Source organism: Caretta caretta, chromosome 1 (assembly GCF_965140235.1).
Source record: "Caretta caretta isolate rCarCar2 chromosome 1, rCarCar1.hap1, whole genome shotgun sequence".
NCBI classification, from domain to species: domain Eukaryota; kingdom Metazoa; phylum Chordata; order Testudines; family Cheloniidae; genus Caretta; species Caretta caretta.
In genome coordinates, this window is record NC_134206.1 from 79,685,991 (window position 1) to 79,705,250 (window position 19,260).

The 19,260-nt window shown below is 44.4% G+C and overlaps 1 protein-coding gene across 5 annotated transcripts in view; it reads right to left on the reverse strand.

Moving 5' to 3' along the window:
- Nucleotides 1-19,260, reverse strand: part of KLF12 (KLF transcription factor 12) — a 370,886-nt gene that overhangs the window by 334,663 nt on the left and 16,963 nt on the right. The gene's annotated exons all lie outside the window — the stretch shown is intronic.

The window sequence follows — 19,260 nt, forward strand, 5'->3', positions numbered from 1 at the left end:
GCTGAATAGAATAACTATTTCTGTCTGTGTATCTTTTTTGTAACTTAAGGTTTTGCCTAGAGGGGTTCTCTATGTTTTTGAATCTAATTACCCTGTAAGATATCTACCATCCTGATTTTACAGGGGGGATTTCTTTATTTCTATTTACTTCTATTTTTTATTAAAAGTCTTCTTGTAAAAAACTGAATGCTTTTTCATTGTTCTCAGATCCAAGGGTTTGGGTCTGTGGTCACCTATGCAAATTGGTGAGGCTTTTTATCCAACATTTCCCAGGAAAGGGGGGGTGCAAGTGTTGGGAGGATTGTTCATTGTTCTTAAGATCCAAGGGTCTGGGTCTGTAGTCACCTAGGCAAATTGGTGAGGCTTTTTACCAAACCTTGTCCAGGAAGTGGGGTGCAGGGTTTTGGGAAGTATTTTGGGGGGAAAGACGTGTCCAAACAGCTCTTCCCCAGTAACCAGTATTAGTTTGGTGGTGGTAGCGGCCAGTCCAAGGACAACGGGGGGAATATTTTGTACCTTGGGGAAGTTTTGACCTAAGCTGGTAAAGATAAGCTTAGGAGGTTTTCTCATGCAGGTCCCCACATCTGTACCCTAGAGTTCAGAGTGGGGGAGGAACCTTGACAGGTATCCACAATCGTCCTTCCAGTTTAGCCGTTTGCAAACTCTCTTTCAAACTTCTGTTAAACCGTTTGATTTCCCCATTGGCTTGAGGGTAATATAGGGATGACCTTCTGTGTAAAATGTTCCTCTGTGCTAGAAAAGTTTCAAACTCCAGGGAAGTAAATTGACTACCATTATCTGAAACCAGTTCTTTGGGGTTACCTTCCCTGTTAAAAACTGAAGAGAGGAACTTAATTACTGTAGCAGAAGAGATTTGTGATGTAAACACTACCTCAGGCCATTTACTGAAATAGTCTATTAAGGTGATGGCATAATGACAGTCAATTGGAGCAGTATCAAAGGGTCCTACAATGTCAATCACCACTTTTTCCCATGCAGATTCAGGAAGAGGAACAGGCTGTAATGGAGGGGTGCATGTCACTGCTGTCTTATTCATGCATTTGGCAAGTGACACAGGTTTTTATGAGTGCTTCAGTTTGAGAGTCCATCCCTGGCCACCAATACAGATCCCAATGCTGTTTGGTTTGGACAATTCCTTGATGAGTATCGTGTGCCAGGTGCATGAGTTTTGACACGAATTCTTCTGGCACAAGGAAGATGGTGTGTACCTCGTAGCACACAGCCATCAAACAAAGAAAGTTCATCCCAAACTCTAAAATAAGGCAGCAAAACTGGGTCAAGGTTTTTAGGGTGACTGGGCCATCTCTTTGTCAGAAATTCCCGTAGTTTTTGTTGAACTGGACACGCTGAACAAGCAGCTTGAAATTGTTCTCTTGTAACTGCAGGGAGAGTGCTTGTAATAAGCACAACCACTATATCCTCATCCTCCGGTGGACTATCTGGGTTAAGGCAAAGGCAGGCGAGAAAGGCATTCAGGCTTATATTCCAGTTCATAATTGGAAGAGAATACATCTTGCTAGATGGTCTGCAAGACATGTCCTGCTCTTCGCAGTCCTTTCATGGTGAGCAACATCAAAGGTCTGTGCGCAACTTGAACGTGCAGCCCCATAGGTAAGTTCTCCATTTTTCAGTAGCCCATACACAAGCAAGTGCTTCTTTTTCAACTGTACACTATTTTCTCTCAGAATTACTTAGTGTCCTTGAAGCAAATGCAACAGTCCACTCTGTGTTGTCCTCATGCAGTTGTGTGAGAACAGCCCGAAATCCATAATCAGAAGCATCAGTACTTGCAACTGTGGACAATGCAGAACTGAATAGTGCAAGTACTGGTCTATGTATAATCAAGTCTTTCACCGTTTCGAAACTAGCTTGTGCATCCGTTGTCCACACTAAGGTTGAACTTCTCCGTAGTAATTCCTGTAACGGTTCAATGACAGAAGCATAATTGGGAATGAATTTTGCATACCAGGAGGTAAGATCCAAGAAGGAACGTAAGGTTTGCAAATCTGATGGAGGAGGAGCATTTGAAATTGCCAGGATATGATCTGGATCAGAAAGGAGAGTTCAATTTGTCTAATTTTGCCTGTGGACCTACTGAGCTGGAGGCCTGCTGTGCTGATGCAGTTTAGTATAGAATGCAGGTTATTGTCATGCTCCTCAGAAGTATTTCCAAACACGATAATATCATCCAGATAGCACTGAACTCCATGTTGATTCTTCAGAATCAATGACATTTTTTTTAAAGGCATTTGGGGCAGATGCGAGACCGTATGGAAAACGTTTAAAACGAAATAGTCCCTCATGTGTAATAAATGCTGTGAGGTCTCTGCTATCTTCATGCAACATAATCTGGTGGTATGCGCTCTGCAAATCAAGAGTAGAAAACATTTTTGCTCCACAGAGTTCTGCAAATACTTCTTTTATGTGAGGAAGAGGATGGCTGTCAATCACAATAGCTTTATTTGGCACTCTTAAGTCCACACAAAGGCGAATGCCTCCACCCTCCTTCTGCGTCACCACTATATGTGAAACCCATTCAGAGGAGTCGATCTCTTCAATAATGTCCTCTTGAACAAGTTTTCTAAGTTCCTCTGAAACAGCTTCCCTGAGTGAAAATGGTAAGCACCTAACTTCTGTCTTACAGGCATAACATTATTCCGCATTTTAACTTTATGCGGAAACCCATGAGCACAGCCGAGTTTCTCCTCAACCTGGTGTTGGGTCTCAGCTGAAACTGGTGTGTGTACCGCAAGAGTGCTTTGCTGAGGAAGATCAATTCATCCATTAACTACCCTGAGATTTAAAGCAGCCAATAAATCTCTGCCAAGTATAGGAGTGCCTTTGTGGACAATGTAGAACTCTGCAGTTACACAGCAATCACCAAAAGTAACTACTACCAGGCAGCCATGTACTGGAATATGGTTTTTCAAATAGCACACCAAGTGAAGTTTGGGTTCAGTAAGAGGCACATCTTTAAAGTAACGCAGATAGATGGAATCGGGTAGTATAGGTACTACTGAGTCAGTGTCCAACATTAGCTGAATAGAGTGTGGTTTGCCCGAGGGTATGGCAGAAACATTTACAGTGCACTTGATCTGTTCTGGAATATGTGCTGTAGTGATTTTGTCCACGCTCAGCACAGTAACATCTGGTATTGTAACTGCATGCACCTGTTGATTGAACTGGCTACTGCAACATACTTTAGCAAAATGTCCAATCTTTTTGCAGGGATTGCACTGAGCTACTTTTGCCGGACATCCTGTGTAGCTTGCAAGGTGTTGTGGGGATCCACAGCGAAAACATGCTTTCACTGTATTTTGAATTTGCTGATTTGTTGGTTTTTCATTAGTTTTCCTCTTGCAATAGTGTGTCTGCAGTGGTAGTGAACATTTCTGCAAAGAACATTTCTGCAAAACATTTCACAGCCTGGACTGTGCCTCCTGTATCCATGCTTATTAGTCTGGCTTCAGCTATAGCTGACTCAATCTGAATAGCAATGGTTATTGCTTTTTCTAGTGTAAATTGTGGTTCTAGAAGTAAGCGTTCTCTTACATGAAGCATGGTTGTTTTCTCAAAGAGCTGGTCTCTAATCCTCTCATCTGCCATATTCCCAAAGTCACAAAATACAATCAGACTCCTCAGGGAAGCAATATACTGCATTATAGTTTCCCCTGGTTTCTGCTCACACTGGCAGTGGATTAGCAGAGCACGCTTTCTTACTTCAAGTTTCAGATTAGCAGCCGCGTTAGTCTGTATTCACAAAAAGAAAAGGAGTACTGTGGCACCTTAGAGACTAACCAATTATTCCACCATGATTTCAACAATTTCCATCCCACCATCAACCTCAGCCTGGACCAGTCCACACAAAAGATCCACTTCCTGGACACTACCGTGCTAATAAGCGATGATCACATAAACACCACCCTATTCCGGAAACCTACTGACCGCTATTCCTACCTACATGCCTCCAGCTTTCACCCAGACCACACCACACAATCCATCGTCTACAGCCAAGCTCTACGATACAACCGCATTTGCTCCAACCCCTCAGACAGAGGCAAACACCTACGAGATCTCTATCAAGCATTCTTACAACTACAATACCCACCTGCTGAAGTGAAGAAACAGATGGACAGAGCCAGAAGAGTACCCAGAAGTCACCTACTACAGGACGGGCCCAACAAAGAAAATAACAGAACGCCACTAGCCGTCACCGTCAGCCCCCAACTAAAACCTCTCCAACGCATCATCAAGGATCTACAACCTATCCTGAAGGACGACCCATCACTCTCACAAATCTCGAGAGACAGACCAGTCCTTGCCTACAGACAGCCCCTCCAACCTGAAGCAAATACTCACCAGCAACCACACACCACACAACAGAACCACTAACCCTATCCTTGCAACAAAGCCCATTGCCAACTGTGTCCACATATCTATTCAGAGGACACCATCATAGGGCCTAATCACATCAGCCACACCATAAGAGGCTCATTCACCTGCACATCTACCAATCTGATATATGCCATCATGTGCCAGAAGTGCCCCTCTGCCATGTACATTGGTCAAACTGGACAGTCTTTACGTAAAAGAATAAATGGACACAAATCAGATGTCAAGAATTATAACATTCAAAAACCAGTTGGAGAACACTTCAATCTCTCTGGTCACTCGATTACAGACCTAAAAGTGGCAAATCTTCAACAAAAAAACTTCAAAAACAGACTCCAACGAAAGACTGCTGAATTGGAATTAATTTGCAAACTGGATACAATTAACTTAGGCTTGAATAGAGACTGGGAGTGGATGGGTCATTACACAAAGTAAAACTATTTCCCCATGTTTATTTCCCCCCCACACCCCATCCCACCCCACACCCCACTGTTCCTTAGACGTTCTTGTTAACTGCTGGAAATGGCCCACCTTGATTATCACTACAAAAGGTTTTCTCCCCTCCCCCCCCAACTCTCCTGCTGGTAATAGCTCATCTTAAGTGATCACTCTCCTTACAGTGTGTATAACAACACCCATTTTTTCATGTTGTGTGTGTGTGTATAAATCTCCTGACTGTATTTTCCACTGAATGCATCCGATAAAGTGAGCTGTAGCTCACGAAAGCTTATGCTCAAATAAATTGGTTAGTCTCTAAGGTGCCACAAGTACTCCTTTTCTTACTTCAGAAATCTCTATAGCACTGATTGCAAGCAGATAAGTCTCAACATATGAATCCAGGTAGTAAAAGCAATTGGAGGCTCATCTGGGCTTTGCAGAAAGGATGCAGGTGGGTTCAGAGGCAGAAGATCCATCCTCGTCGCCAAAATGTTATATCAACCGGGCAAGGTACTAACAAGCTTCAACAGGACTTTATTTTCAAAGTGGAAACCTCTTTACCAAGCTGCTGCTGCACCATCTGTAGCTCTCTCCCAGCCTCTCAACTCCTCTCCGCTCCTTCCTGTTTCCTGTCCTTTCAGATTCCCAACAGCCAGTGCTCCCAATTCTAATAATTACAAGCAACATCTAAACACCACAGCATGCATGAGCCGGAGATAGAATAATGGGACAGGATACAGCTAAATTTAGACTCTTATTTTACTAAGCTGCACAAACTCAGCACTTCATCGAGTTGCGGACGATTATCAGTTGTCATTGTCAGGAATGCCATAATGACTAAACTACTTCTAGCAACATTCCTGAATGGTAGCAGTTGCTGTGTTCATAAGAAAAATCGACTTCCCTAGAATTAGAATCAGCTTTTAGTAACTAGTTTTCCCTTTTGTTTTAAGTCCATTCCAAGTTTGCTCCACAGAATTGGAATTTCACGTGTGCCATAACTGGCTCCTTCTCTTGATTCACTTACATGGTTTGCAGTCTTTAACAATATCTTTGATGTCTGAATTCATGCGTGTAACAAACATATCTCTAGCCTTGCAATGACAGGCTTCTGCAGTCTGCTAACTAGAGTGGATTCTTGCCAACATCTCAGGTCTTATAACTTAGAGTGTATTAGTTCTGGGTCCTATCCACAGGATTCCATTTGCCATATTAACTTTCTCCCATTATGCCCAGTATTTGCTAATTCGGTCTGTAATGTCATCCTTTATATCTGGCCATCCTGCTACACCACTTGCTTTCAGTTCCTGAAGTATCTCATCTTGCTGGATAGGTCTTTGAATCTGGGCCAAGCACTAATCTGACACACACAGGAGTTTTGCATAATTAGTTTGCTTACATTTTGAGGTGCAGATTCTCTGTGTATGGAAAGTCTCATAATCAGGTGTTTTGGATCTCACCGGTCTCTGAAGTAGTACAGCTCTAGAGGAAGTCTGCCATTTCGATTTTGGATCCCATTTCACTGTGATCAGTGCACCATAGACTGTATTTTTGAGAGTAAAATATATACAGGAAGATGTAAAAGGTTGATTCTGAATCCATTTAGACTACATCTCAGCTATGCACTCATCTAACTTCTCATAAGCTAATACTATCATGAAACATTACTCTTCAATCATTAGTTCATTCTTCTGTTCAGTAGATGAAGGAGACCTTGATGGAAAAGCTACAGGTCACCCTTCCAGTAGCACCATTAGACCTAGTCCCTCCTCACTTGCAGCACACCAAATTGTAAATATTCATTGACTTTACAGTATCTACTAGATGCGAAGTGCTTTTCCCGGTTCAACACTTTTGTCACATTACAGTTCCCATGCCCAGACAGCATCTTTGTCTTATAGTCATCAGAGAGATTCACACACATCCAACAGGTGAGACAAGTGTTGCAAGATAATTCACAAATCCCTGCATTGTTTGCACATCCAGAATTGCTCAGACTTTTTTAGGATCTGGACATTCATCCCCAGATGTGAGCACGTGACCAGTGTAGGGAACAAACAAAAGCTTCAGTCCAAATTTTCTTTTTATTCAAAATTGAGATTGCTCTCTTTGGCTCTCTCCAACAAAGTTTGTGATCATGGTCAGCTATTGCTTCTTTCATGGTCTCACCACCACGCACTGGCAGTGATCTTTGCCTCAGGAAATACTTCTAGGGCTTCATGCAGTTGCTGCAGATATTCTTCTGGAGCTGTCCGGCAAATTGTTGAACCAACCATCATCATCCAAGGAGAGTCCAGAAAATTGTCATATAATTGCTTCCTGTGTCTAGCTATAATTGCTAGAACCAAGCAGGCATCTAGAACTGAAAAGATTTTTGTTAGATCTGTCAATGTTCTTCAGTGGCTGGACAGGGGATACTGTGAACTTTGTAGTGATCTGCCGAGGTCTTTAGTACCTGTGTAGATCTGCAGCTTGCCTTGCTTTCTAATTGCATTATATTGCTCATACCCTTGAGGATAAAGGTATATTAAAAAATGTCATAAAGCCAAAAATATTTTTCCAAGTTCTGTGTTGAAGGGCACCGATACCTTACGTGGCTGATGTTGTCATGTACTGGTTTAACCTTGAGGTGACTCTCCAAGTGTTACTCTCTAAGCAGACACCCAAATCCATTAAATAAATCCGCATGGACCAATCTCTCAGATCTTTTCCTACAACAGTGATATCACATCAGTGGATATCTTGTGCATTTTCGCTTTTTTACTCTGACAATACTTCTTCCATGTGCACAGTAATTAGTTCCATTTCCTCATATATTTGGCCTGAGAGTGGCAGCTTCTTTGCCCCTTTCACTAGGCAAACTAGCCTTTAATTTCAGTTTAATTTGTATTGGCCTAATGGTTGTACATGTAAAAACCATCACATAACCTTAGTGTGATTCTACTATGTTGTAAATCCTAGTTTTGCCCTTGTCTTCTTTTACAATAATCTGAGTAGTTAATTAGGTTACATGTGGAACCACAGTCCATTTGATACAATTTCCTTAGGGTTTGTTTATTTGTTTTGTTTTGTACTCATGTTTAGTACTATAAGCCACTGTTTTCCAGTGGTTTCAACTGCACCTGCATGATACATAATATGTGGAATCAACAGATCTACTGTTCTCGGTCTTCAACAATACGAAACTTTACTTTGTTGCTTTGGCTGCATCTGAGCTTTTGCCCCCCTCCCAAAATCCACCACACACACACACACACACTTCCCCACCCCCAACATTTCCTACAGGTCTCCCCTCATGCTGGACACTTCTGTCTCTTGCAAGCTTGCTCGCATGATGGCTAGTCTTTATGCTGTGCTGCGTCAGTGCTCTCTTCTGTTGTGTTTTTCTGAACACGTATTTTCTGCTTCTGTAGGACCTCCATTTGAGGTCCTGCCCCAATTTCTTTTCTGCCATTCTACTGCCTCATATCAGCTCATCATGCAGTCTCAAAAATGTGGCTCAGAACGGTCTGAGCTTTGTGACATCCCAAACTCTGGGTTTCAGTTGTACCTGGTCTGTTGCATTAGACAAGTAACATTCACATATTAACATCTCTGAATGTCCAGAAATTTTTCTAGACTGCTTCAAGAGTCTTCATAACATCCCGCTTCCTCAGAGGGTGCAAAATGTTGGTAAGCACGTAGGTGGTTATGAACCATTAATGAACACAAGGAAGTAAAGTAATTCTCAAGATCTTTCTTTTCCACTTTAGATGCACCTTTGTACTCATACAACAGGTATGTCATGTACATGAATCCATGATCAATGCCCCTCTCCCCCCACCACAGAAAAAACCTTGGATCTTACACTTACTTCAGGATGTTTACACAAGTTCTCTATAGCATAGGCCACTCTGATGGGACAGAGGTTCTTTCATAAGTGTGGAAGACCTCAACAAGCTCTGTAAAACTGAATTATGATCTGCAACCTTTAAGAAAAAAAAGGCCTACTTTTTTGGATTAACAGATTCTTGGTTTATAGGAATCCTATTGATATAAAAGCATTTAGGATTAATTCAGAACCCACTTGAGACAAATCATCTCTTAGAGAAACGTAATAGAGAGCATACAACACACTTTCCAGAGAATTTATCACTTTTTCTTGAAAATTAATGTATGATTTAATGTTGCTCACTCCATTTACAATAAAGGATACTACATTATTCTAGGCCAGGGATCAGCAACTTTTGGCAGAAGGCCCGCCAGGGTAAGGCCCCTGGCGGGCCAGACTGGTTTGCTTACCTGCCACGTCCACAGGTTTGGCTGATCACAGCTCCCACTGGCTGCAGTTCGCTGCTCCAGGCCAATGGGGGCTGCAGGAAGCAGAGTGGGCCAAGGGATGTGCAGGCCGCTGCTTCCTGCAGCCCCCATTGGCCTGAAGCAGCGAACCATGGCCAGTGGGAGCTGTGATCGGCCGAACCTGCGGATGCGGCAGGTAAACAAACGAGCCCAGCATGCCAAGGGGCTTACCCTGGCGTGCCACATGCCAAAGGTTGCCAATCCCTGTTCTAGGCCACCGCTTGCTGTCTGATTTTTAGTGGTACCAACCCCCACGCACATTGATGTCTGGGGTAGTTGGGTGACTCTGCACATCTGAAATCAGGGCCCAATGATCCTATTTAACATTCCTTATTCAAGCAAGGCTCCCACTGACTTCATCCAATTCCCCTGCATCCAGAATTAGCTATTACACCAGCCTACACATAAACCTAACATTATTATGAGTAACGTTTCATGGATATTCAGTATCTTATATGTCAAAGACTTCAGCTGCACCAGTAGCTTAGGATTTTCTTTAAGCTGCAGCTTTCTCAAGCCAATATTTGTAAATTATGTTTCATGTTACCATGGAAACCAAGCAGGTACTACCTCCTGCAAGCAGCCTCTTCAATATCCTTTTCTTTCTACCCATAGTTCACAGAAGTTACTTTTTTCTTTGTCAGACCAAGGGTAACACTTAAGCCACAATGCAAGTGGGACAGAACCAGGACATGTGTCAATTGTGTAACACCACAAGGCCATGTAGAATTCGTGTTGTATGGTATTGTAAGAATACTTATACCAATAACATCTCTTAGCTCTTTTAGAGTGTTTTTCATTTGCAGATCTCTGAGTGTTTTTACAAAGGTACATGATTTTGAAAGGCAATAAGGTTGTGTCATTCCATTGAGCTGCCGAAAAGAAATGCTACAGAAGATCCACGAGAGTTATTTAGGAATTGAGAAGTACAAACAACGAGCACGAGAGGGGCTGTGTTGGCCATAGATCAATCACGACATTACTAAAAGTGGTAGGAAACTGCTTTTCATGCCAACAGACAGAGACACTGAGACCTCCTCCAATTCCACAAAGGTCTTATGAGAAGGTAGGCACTGATTTACTTACCTGGCAATCAAAGGATTATTTAATAGTCACAGACTATTATTCTCTGTATCCAGAAATTTGCACACCACACAGTACTAATAGTAAGTCAGTGATAGCCGGCATAAAAGGAATCTTCTCCAGACATGAAATTCCAGATTAAGTCTTTTGTGATAACGGGCCACAATTTTCCAGTGCAGATTTTAGGCAATTTGCCACAGAGTGGGATTTCCATCACAAAACATCAAATCAAATTACCCCCAATCAAATCAACTTGTGGAAAGGTCTACACAGACAGTAAAGAACCTTATGAAAAAGGCTTCTGATTTGTATAAAGCTTTATTGGTTTACCGAAGTACACCTCTGGAAAAAAAAATTCTTCAGCTAAGTTCTTAATGGAAGAAAGATCAGATCTAATTTACCAATTACTGATAACCTGCTGAAATCTCATAACAATGCAACCATATGGAAGATGAAAGAAAATCGTAAGTGGAAGCAGAAACATTATTTTGACAAAAAGGCCTGTGATCTCCCATCTCTTAACTCAGGTGATAGAGTGTGCCTGAGGAATCACACCTCTAATACTTGGGACCAAAGAGATACCATTAAAGAACAGCTGCATCCAAGTTCTTACATAGTCCAGTCAGACCAGGGGGGATACATTTCAACATAATCAAAAAAACGCTGACAAAGGAGGTGCTGTAGTCACCATGAATAGGTCAGAATATGAACAAGAGTCTACTAGGCAGCTCCCCAACACCACATTCTACAGGCCATTACCCTCTGACCCCACTGAGGATTATCAAAAGAAACTACACCATCTGCTCAATAAACTCCCTAAAGAAGCACAGGAACAAATCTACACAAACACACCCCTACAGCCCCCACCAGGGGTATTCTACCTGCTACCCAAAATCCATAAATTTGGGAATCCTGGACGCCACATTATCTCAGGCATTGGCACCCTGACAGTAGGATTATCTGGCCATGTAGACTCTCTCCTCAGGCCCTACGCTACCAGCACTCCCAGCTATCTTCGAGACACCACTGACTTCCTAGGAAACTACAATCCTTGGGTGATCTTCCAAAAACCACCATCCTAGCCACTATGGATGTAGAAACCCTCTACACCAACATTCCACACAAAGATGGACTACAAGCCGTCAGGAATAGCACCCCAGGTACCATCATGGCAAACCTGGTGGCTAAACTTTGTGACTTTGTCCTCACCCACAACTATTTCAGATTTGGGGACAATGTATACCTTCAAATCAGCAGGACTGCTATGGGTACCCGCATGGCCCCTCAGGATGACAACATTTTTATGGCTGACTTAGAACAACGCTCACCTCTCATCCCCTTACCCCCCTGCTCTACTTGCACTACATTGATGACATCTTCATCATCTGGACCCATGGGAAAGAGGCCCTTGAGGAATTCCACAAAGATTTCAACGATTTCCACCCTACCATCAACCTCAGCCTCGACCAGTCCACACAAGAGATCCACTTCCTAGACACTACAGTGCTAATAAGCAATGGTCACATAAACACCACCCTATACTGGAAACCTACTGACCACTATACTTACCTACATGCCTCCAGCTTTCATCCAGACCATACCACATGATCCATTGTCTACAGCCAAGCTCTAAAACAGAGCCACATTTGCTCCAATCCCTCAGAGACACACACCTACAGAATTTCTATCAGCCATTCTTAAAACTGCAATACCCACCTGGGGAAGTGAAGAAATAGATTGACAGAGCCAGAAGGGTACCAAGAAGTCACCTACTACAAGACAGGCCCAACAAAGAAAGTAACAGAATGCCACTAGCCGTCACCTACAGCCCCCAACTAAAACCTCTCCGGCGCATCATCAAGGATCTACAACCTATCCTGAAGGACGATCCCTCACTCTCACAAATCTTGGGAGACAGACAAGTCCTTGCCTACAGACAGCCCCGCAACCTGAAGCAAATGCTCACCAGCAACTACACACCATACAACAAAAACACCAACCCAGGAACCAAACTCTGCTACAAACCCCAGTGCCATCTCTGTCCACATATCTATTCAAGGGACACCATCATAGGACCTAACCACATCCGTCACACCATCAAGGGCTCATTCACCTGCACATCTACTGATGTGATATATGCCATCATGTGCCAGCAACACTACTCTGCCATGTACCGGATAGTCTCTATGCAAAAGAATAAATGGACACAAATCTGACATCAGGAATCATAACATTCAAAAACCAGTAGGAGAACACTTCAATCTCTCTGGTCACTCAATAACAGACCTAAAAGTGGCAATTCTTCAACAACAAAAACTTCAACAGACTGAGTCATTACAAAACCTAAACTTAATTTCCCCAATACTAATTTCTCCCTATTGTTACTCACACCTTCTTGTCAACTGTCCATAATGGGCCACTCTCTTACCACTTCAAAAGTTATTTTTCCTCCCTTGGTATCCTGCTGTTAATTGATTTATCGCATTAGAGTGACCTCACACTTGGTAAAGCAACCCACATCCTTTCATGTATTTATACCTGCTCCTGTATTTTCACTCCATGCATCAGATGAAGCGGGTTCTATCCCACAAAAGCATATGCCCAAATAAATTTGTTAGTCTGTAAGGTGCCACAAGGACTCCTCGTTATTTTAATATAATCAAAGGGATCGATGAATAATCCCAGAAAATTCCAAAATATTGACAGCTGAGATGGACTCTGGTATTTCCCATCTGACTGATCCTATATCATCAACTGACAAAGGAGAAACTGTCAAGGAACAAGAGAACAACTCAGACTCTAATGAAAGGCTGAAACAGAAGATTAAATATCCTGAAAGACTCATACAGACTTGCTAATTTGCCTGGACAAGGGGTATCTGAGTGGTAAAGATATACTCAAGAGTGATGTGCTTGCTGGTCACCTCTCCTCTCTAGGTAGCTGACACACTGGCTTTATGGAAACGTATTAGATGGGTTGAGAATTTAAATGTATGTGTTATTAGATAGTTAACTTATATATATAAAGAGTGAATTCATTTTTCTTTAAGAGGGAAGATGTAGAGATATGTTTATGAAAGATTGTGATTTGGAGACGCTCCCGCATCAGGGACTCTATAGAAACTCTCCAGTTTGTTTTATTGAAGTTTTTATTCCTTTTTCATTCACTGGTTTGTTATTTAATGAACCCCAGATCGTTACAGGTATTGCTTAAACCTGGTGAGATGGTTCGCATGATTAAAATGTTAAAATCAATTATTATAAGCTATTTAGGAAGGAGTAAGTAGGCAAAAGGGGAAGGGGATTGGCACTCTGTCAGAAAGGGCATTACCTATTTCCTAGTCACACTCAGCTCAGAAAAAAAATTATCTTGAATGTTTATGGATCAATGTCCTCACACAATGAACGGTTCTCAAATTTCAGCAACCCAAAGACCGCCATTTTGATTTTTAAAAATTTTGCGAACCCCAAATCCCCAGCTCAGCCCCAGGCCTCACCCCCACTCCACCGCTTCCCCCAAGGCCTCACCCCCACTCCACATCTTCTCGCCCCGCTCCGCTCCATCCCTGCCCCTCCTCTTCCCCACCTCTTTCCACCCCCTGCCCCAAGTGTGCTCCATCCCCACTCCTCCACGTCCCTCCCAGCACCTCCTGCACACGGGGGAACAGCAGTTCCACATTGTGCAAGAGGCACTAGAAGGGAGGGAAAGGAATTGAGGGAGAGAGGGAGGGGGAGGAGTTGATCAGCAGGGTCCGTGGAGACCCTAGTTTGAGAAACGCTGTCCTAACAGATAAAGCACAAGATGGCCATGGGCGGTGGGTACCATAGGCTGGGGGAGACTGGGCCTCCCCAAACAGCCAGAGGTGGCCCCACCCATGGTCTGCCCCCCCCAGATTCACCCTCCTGCTTGAACTTCCTGCTCTGCCCTTGGTCCAGTCTCCCTGTACAGTGGCCTTGGCTCAGGCTGGGGCTGCGCCGTCCGCCCTCCCGGCGCTTCGGGGCTGGAGCTGCACTGCCTGCCCCCCCACCCGGCACTGGGGGAGCTGGAGCTGCACTGCCCACCCTCCAGGCGCTACAGGGTTGGGGGTGGGGCTGCAGCCATGCGCCACCCACCTTCCCAGTGCTCCGGGGCTGGTGGGGAGGGCTACGACTGCTCCAGGGCTGACGGAAGCTAACCTGGGGTGGGGCAAGTGGCTGCAGTGGGCGGGGGAGCATGGAAGGGCGGGGCTGGGGGCTAGCCTCTCCAACCCTGCTCCTGGCCGGGGTGGCTCCCCCAGCCCCTCGCCTGCCTTCCCCCCTCTCGCAGAGCCGCAGTGTGCCGCACCGCCGGTGCCAGCACTCTGGACTGCTCCTGGGCAGCCCAGCAGCTCCTGCCGCTTTGAGCAGCACAGTAAGGGGGTGGGGCTGCGAGCTCCAGCGGGCTGCGCGGCATCTATACACGCTGCCCTGAGCGGCGTGGTAAGGGGGCCGGGCCGGGGCTGGGAGGAGGGGTTGGATAAGGGCAGGGAGCAGTTGGAGGGGGCAAAGGTTCTATGGGGGCGGTCAGGGGATGGGGAACGGGGGGGGGGGGTTGGGTAGGCGTGGGAGTTCTGGGGGGTCTGTCGGGCAGGGCCGGTGCAACCACTCAGCGGACTAGGCAGCCGCCTAGGGCGCCAAGTGGTTGGGGGCGCCAAAAAGCAGTGCCCCCCCAATTTTTGTTTAAAACAGTGGAGCACAAGACTGCTGCTGCTCCCTGCCTCCCGGCTCCAGAGGGGCCACCTGCAGCACGGCCAGTCCCTCCTCCCAGGGGAGCAGCTGCGCCTTCTTCCCCGCATCGCGGGCCGAGCTGAGCTCCCTGCCACCCTTGGGGCTCTCAGCAGCAGCTGCCGCCGTCACCACTGAGAGCCCTGGGGGCGGTGGGGAGCCAGACTCGGGGGGACTGGCTGCCTGCGCCGCCACTGACAGCCCCGGGGGCAGCGGGGAGCCTGGCTCAGCCCACGGTGCGGGAAAGACGCAGCTGCGCTCTGCTCTTCGGGCAGAGAAGCTGGGTGTCTACTCCACCTGCAAGGTACCTAGCAGGGCCACGGAGAGCCGCTCGGGCCCGCGGAGCACCAGAGGGTGGGCAGGTCCAGTTCCTGGCCTGGGGAACGGTGTATGTGGGAGCAACCCGGGCACACCTCCCCAGCCAGTGCCACCCCCTCCAACATCCACCGACCAGCTACCTTTTCCCCTGTGCACCCATGACCCCAACAACCACCCTGTCCTGCCACTTTTGCCTCTGGGCAACCTCCACCCAGCAACACCCCCCAGCCAGCCACAGTCACCTTCACCCCTTCATCAAACTCGGGACTCCCCGCCTGCCATCTCCCTCTTGCCCACTCCTCCCTTGTGCAAACCCCTCCCTGCCACCTTCACCCCCCTGCAACAGCCCCAGGCACATACACACCCCCGCCTGCCATCCCCTTGCAACAACCCGCTCCTGCCCACTTCTCCCTTGTGCCACTCCCTCTCTGCCACTGCACCCCCTGCAATGAGCCCCTTTTGCCTCTGTACAATCTCTTCCCTGCCACTACACCTCCACCCCCTCCACCTCTTGGCACATCCCTTAAATCAGAACTTTTTATAGGGAACCGGTTGTGAAGAATTTGGCAGCTCATCACTGAATGTAATCAGAAAAATATAAATGGTAATTGGGAATTATTTAAGAACACTTTATTAGATGTTCAAAAAGCCACAATCAAGGAAGGAGCGCATACTGGTTAAAAAAACCAAGTAGGTGTAGAGGGGAAGTGAAGGAAGCTATAAATATATACATAACAAATGGAAGAAAGGGGAAGTTGACTGTAATGAATATGAAATCAGAAGTTAGAAATTGTAGAAAATTGATAGGGGAAGCAAAGAGACAAGGAGAAATCTGTGTCAGCAGAGTTAAGGACAGTAAGAATGAGTTTAAGTATGTCTGGAACAAAAAATAATCTTAACAATGGTATTGGTCCATTACTAAATGGAAATGGTAAAATAATCAATAATAATGCAGAAAAGACAGACGTGTCCAGTAGATATTTCTGTTCTATATTTAGGAAAAAACAGATGATGTAGTCTTACCATACGATGACGACAATCTTGCCATTTCACTAGTATTTCAGGAGGATATTCAATAGTAGCTACTGAAGTTGGAGATTTTTAAATCATCTGATTTAGATAACTTGCATCCAAGTGTTTTTAAAGAGCTGGTTGAGGAGCCTGCAGCACCATTAATGCGGATTTTCAATAAGTCTTGGAGCAAAAGGGAAATTCCAGAACACTAGAACAAAGCTAACGTTGGACCAATATTTTAAAAAGGTAAACAGGATAACCCAGATAATTATAAGCCTGCCAGTATGATATCGAATCCAGGCAAGATAATGGAGCAATTAACATGGGAGTTGATTAATAAAGAATTAAAGGAAAGTAATATAATTAATGCCAAGCAACATGTATTTATGGAAAACAGATCTTCTCAAATTAAACATGATTTTTTTTATACTAAACTATAAATTTGGTTGATAAAGGTAATACTTTTGGTATACTTAAAAGGAATTTGGGTTGGTACCACGCAACATTTTGATTAAAAACCTACAGTAATAAAAAAATTAATATGGCACATGTTAAATGGTTTACAAACTGACTAACTGATAGATCTCAAAATGCAAATTGTAAATGGGGAATCATCTCTGTGTGAGTAGTTTCTAGTGGGATCCTGCAAGGACTGGTTCTTGGCTCTATACTAAAACATTTTTATCAGTGTCCTGGAAGAAAACATAAAATCATCACCGATAAACATTGCAGATGAGACAAAAACTGGAAGCATGGTAAATAATGAAGAGGACAGATCTGTGATAGAAAGATCTGGATATCTTGGTAAGCTGGGTGCAAGCAAAATCTATGCATTTTAAATATGGCTAAATGTAAATGTATACATCCAGGAACAAAGTCTGTAGGCCATACTTACAGAATGGGAGATTGTATCCAGGGAAGCAGTGACTCTGAAAAAGACTTTGGAGACATGGTGGATAATCAGCTGAATATGAGCTCCCAGTGCAACACTGTGGCGAAAAGAGCAAATGATCTTGGAATATATAAACAGGGGAATCTCAAGTTGGAAAAGAGAGGTTATTTTACTTCTATCTTCGGCACTGGAATGACCACTGCTGGAATACGGTGGCCAGTTCTGGTGTCCATAATTCAAGAAGGATGCTGACAAATTGGAGAAGATTCAAAGAAGAGCGATGAGAATTATTAAAGGATTACAAAACTTTTCTTATACTGACAAACTCAGAGTTCAATCTATTTATCTAACAAAAATATTTATGGGATGACTTGATCACAGTTTATCAGTATTTGGAGAGAAAATAAACAGTTCATAATGGGCTCTTCAATCTAGCAGACAAATGTATAACAGTCCATTGGCTGAACGTAGAAGATAGACAAATTCAGACTGGAAATAAGGAGGGTTTTTTGACAGTGAAGGTATTTAACCATTGGAACAATTTAACAAGGTCATGGTGGATTCTCCACTACTGGAGAATCAATACTTGAAACAATCAAGACTGGATGTTTTTCTAAGAAGTATACTCTAGGCCTGTGATATATAGGAGGTCAGACTAGATGATCACAGTAGTCCCTTCTGAGTTTGGAAGAATTTTCAGAGGCTGCTGAGTACTGTTCACGCACAAAGAACTCATCCCAAATGGTGAAGTGGATATTGCATTGGTGTGGGTCTCCCTTTGTGGCAGCCCTCTACCTACATGCCCATGGACTGAAATTTTCTCCCTGCATGTGACAAGGAAGATGATAGGAGTTACTCCACCTACGAGGATATCTGCAGGCTGGAGGGGATCCATGTTTCTGTTTGTGAACACTATCAAACTATCAGAGTGGTACCCATGTTAGTCTCGAAGGTGCCACAAGGACTCCTCATCGTTTTTGCTGATACAGACTAACATTTATTTGAACATAAGCTTTCGTGGGCTAAAACCCACTTCATCAGATGCATGAAATGGAAAATACAGAGGCAGGTATAAATACACAGCACATGAAAAGATGGGAGTTGCCTTACCAAGTGGGAGGTCAGTGCTAACAAGCCAATTCAATTAAGGTGGAAGTGGGCTATTCTCAACAATTGACAAGAAGCGGTGAATACCAAGGGAGGAAAAATCACTTTTGTAGTGCTAATGAGGCCAATGTAATCAAGGTGGTCCATTTCAAACAGTTGACAAGAAGGTGTGAGTATCAGCAGGGGGAAATTAGTTTTCGCAGTGGATGGGTCACTCCCCCAGCCTCCGACTTCTGTCTCTGACTCTGGCTTGACCCTTGGTTCTAGCGTTTGGTATCTGACCTCAGCTCCAACCCTCAGCTTCAATTCCTGACTCTGACTCAATGCCTGGCTCTGGTAATTAGCAGTTGCTAATGGTGCTAAAGGTCTGGTGCTGACCCTCTGCTTTGTTCCCCAATGTGGATACCTGCTCTGCCCATTAGACCTGACTCCTGCTCTGACTAGCAAGCCAGATGGCCTACATCCCAGTCTACAACAGTCCTCTGTGGGGAGTAGGAAAGATGTGGTGAGAAGTGGAGTGCTGCTGGGAAACAGATGAGCCATTTTTTCATGCAGCAAGAGAAGCATGGGCAATACACAAAGGGTAGCCTTTACCTGAAGATCAAGATGGCAAGAAAAGGCCCAAGGAAAATCATTCTGGAAAGGAAACTGTTTGTGAGGGTTAGCCCAATGAACTTTAAGAAGCCCTAATTATAAACAGCAGGGTGTGTAATGAAAATGACAGCCTGACCTTAAACAGCAGAAGTAAGTGAAATTTCTTTCCATGCAGCATTTTGTGAGATATCACAAGTTTTCCCAAAGGTAGAGGCATACAGTCACATAGAGATGCCACATGAAATCTATCTCATGCAGTAACTCATAATAACTCTGCCATGTACATTGGTCAAACTGGACAGTCTCTACGTAAAAGAATAA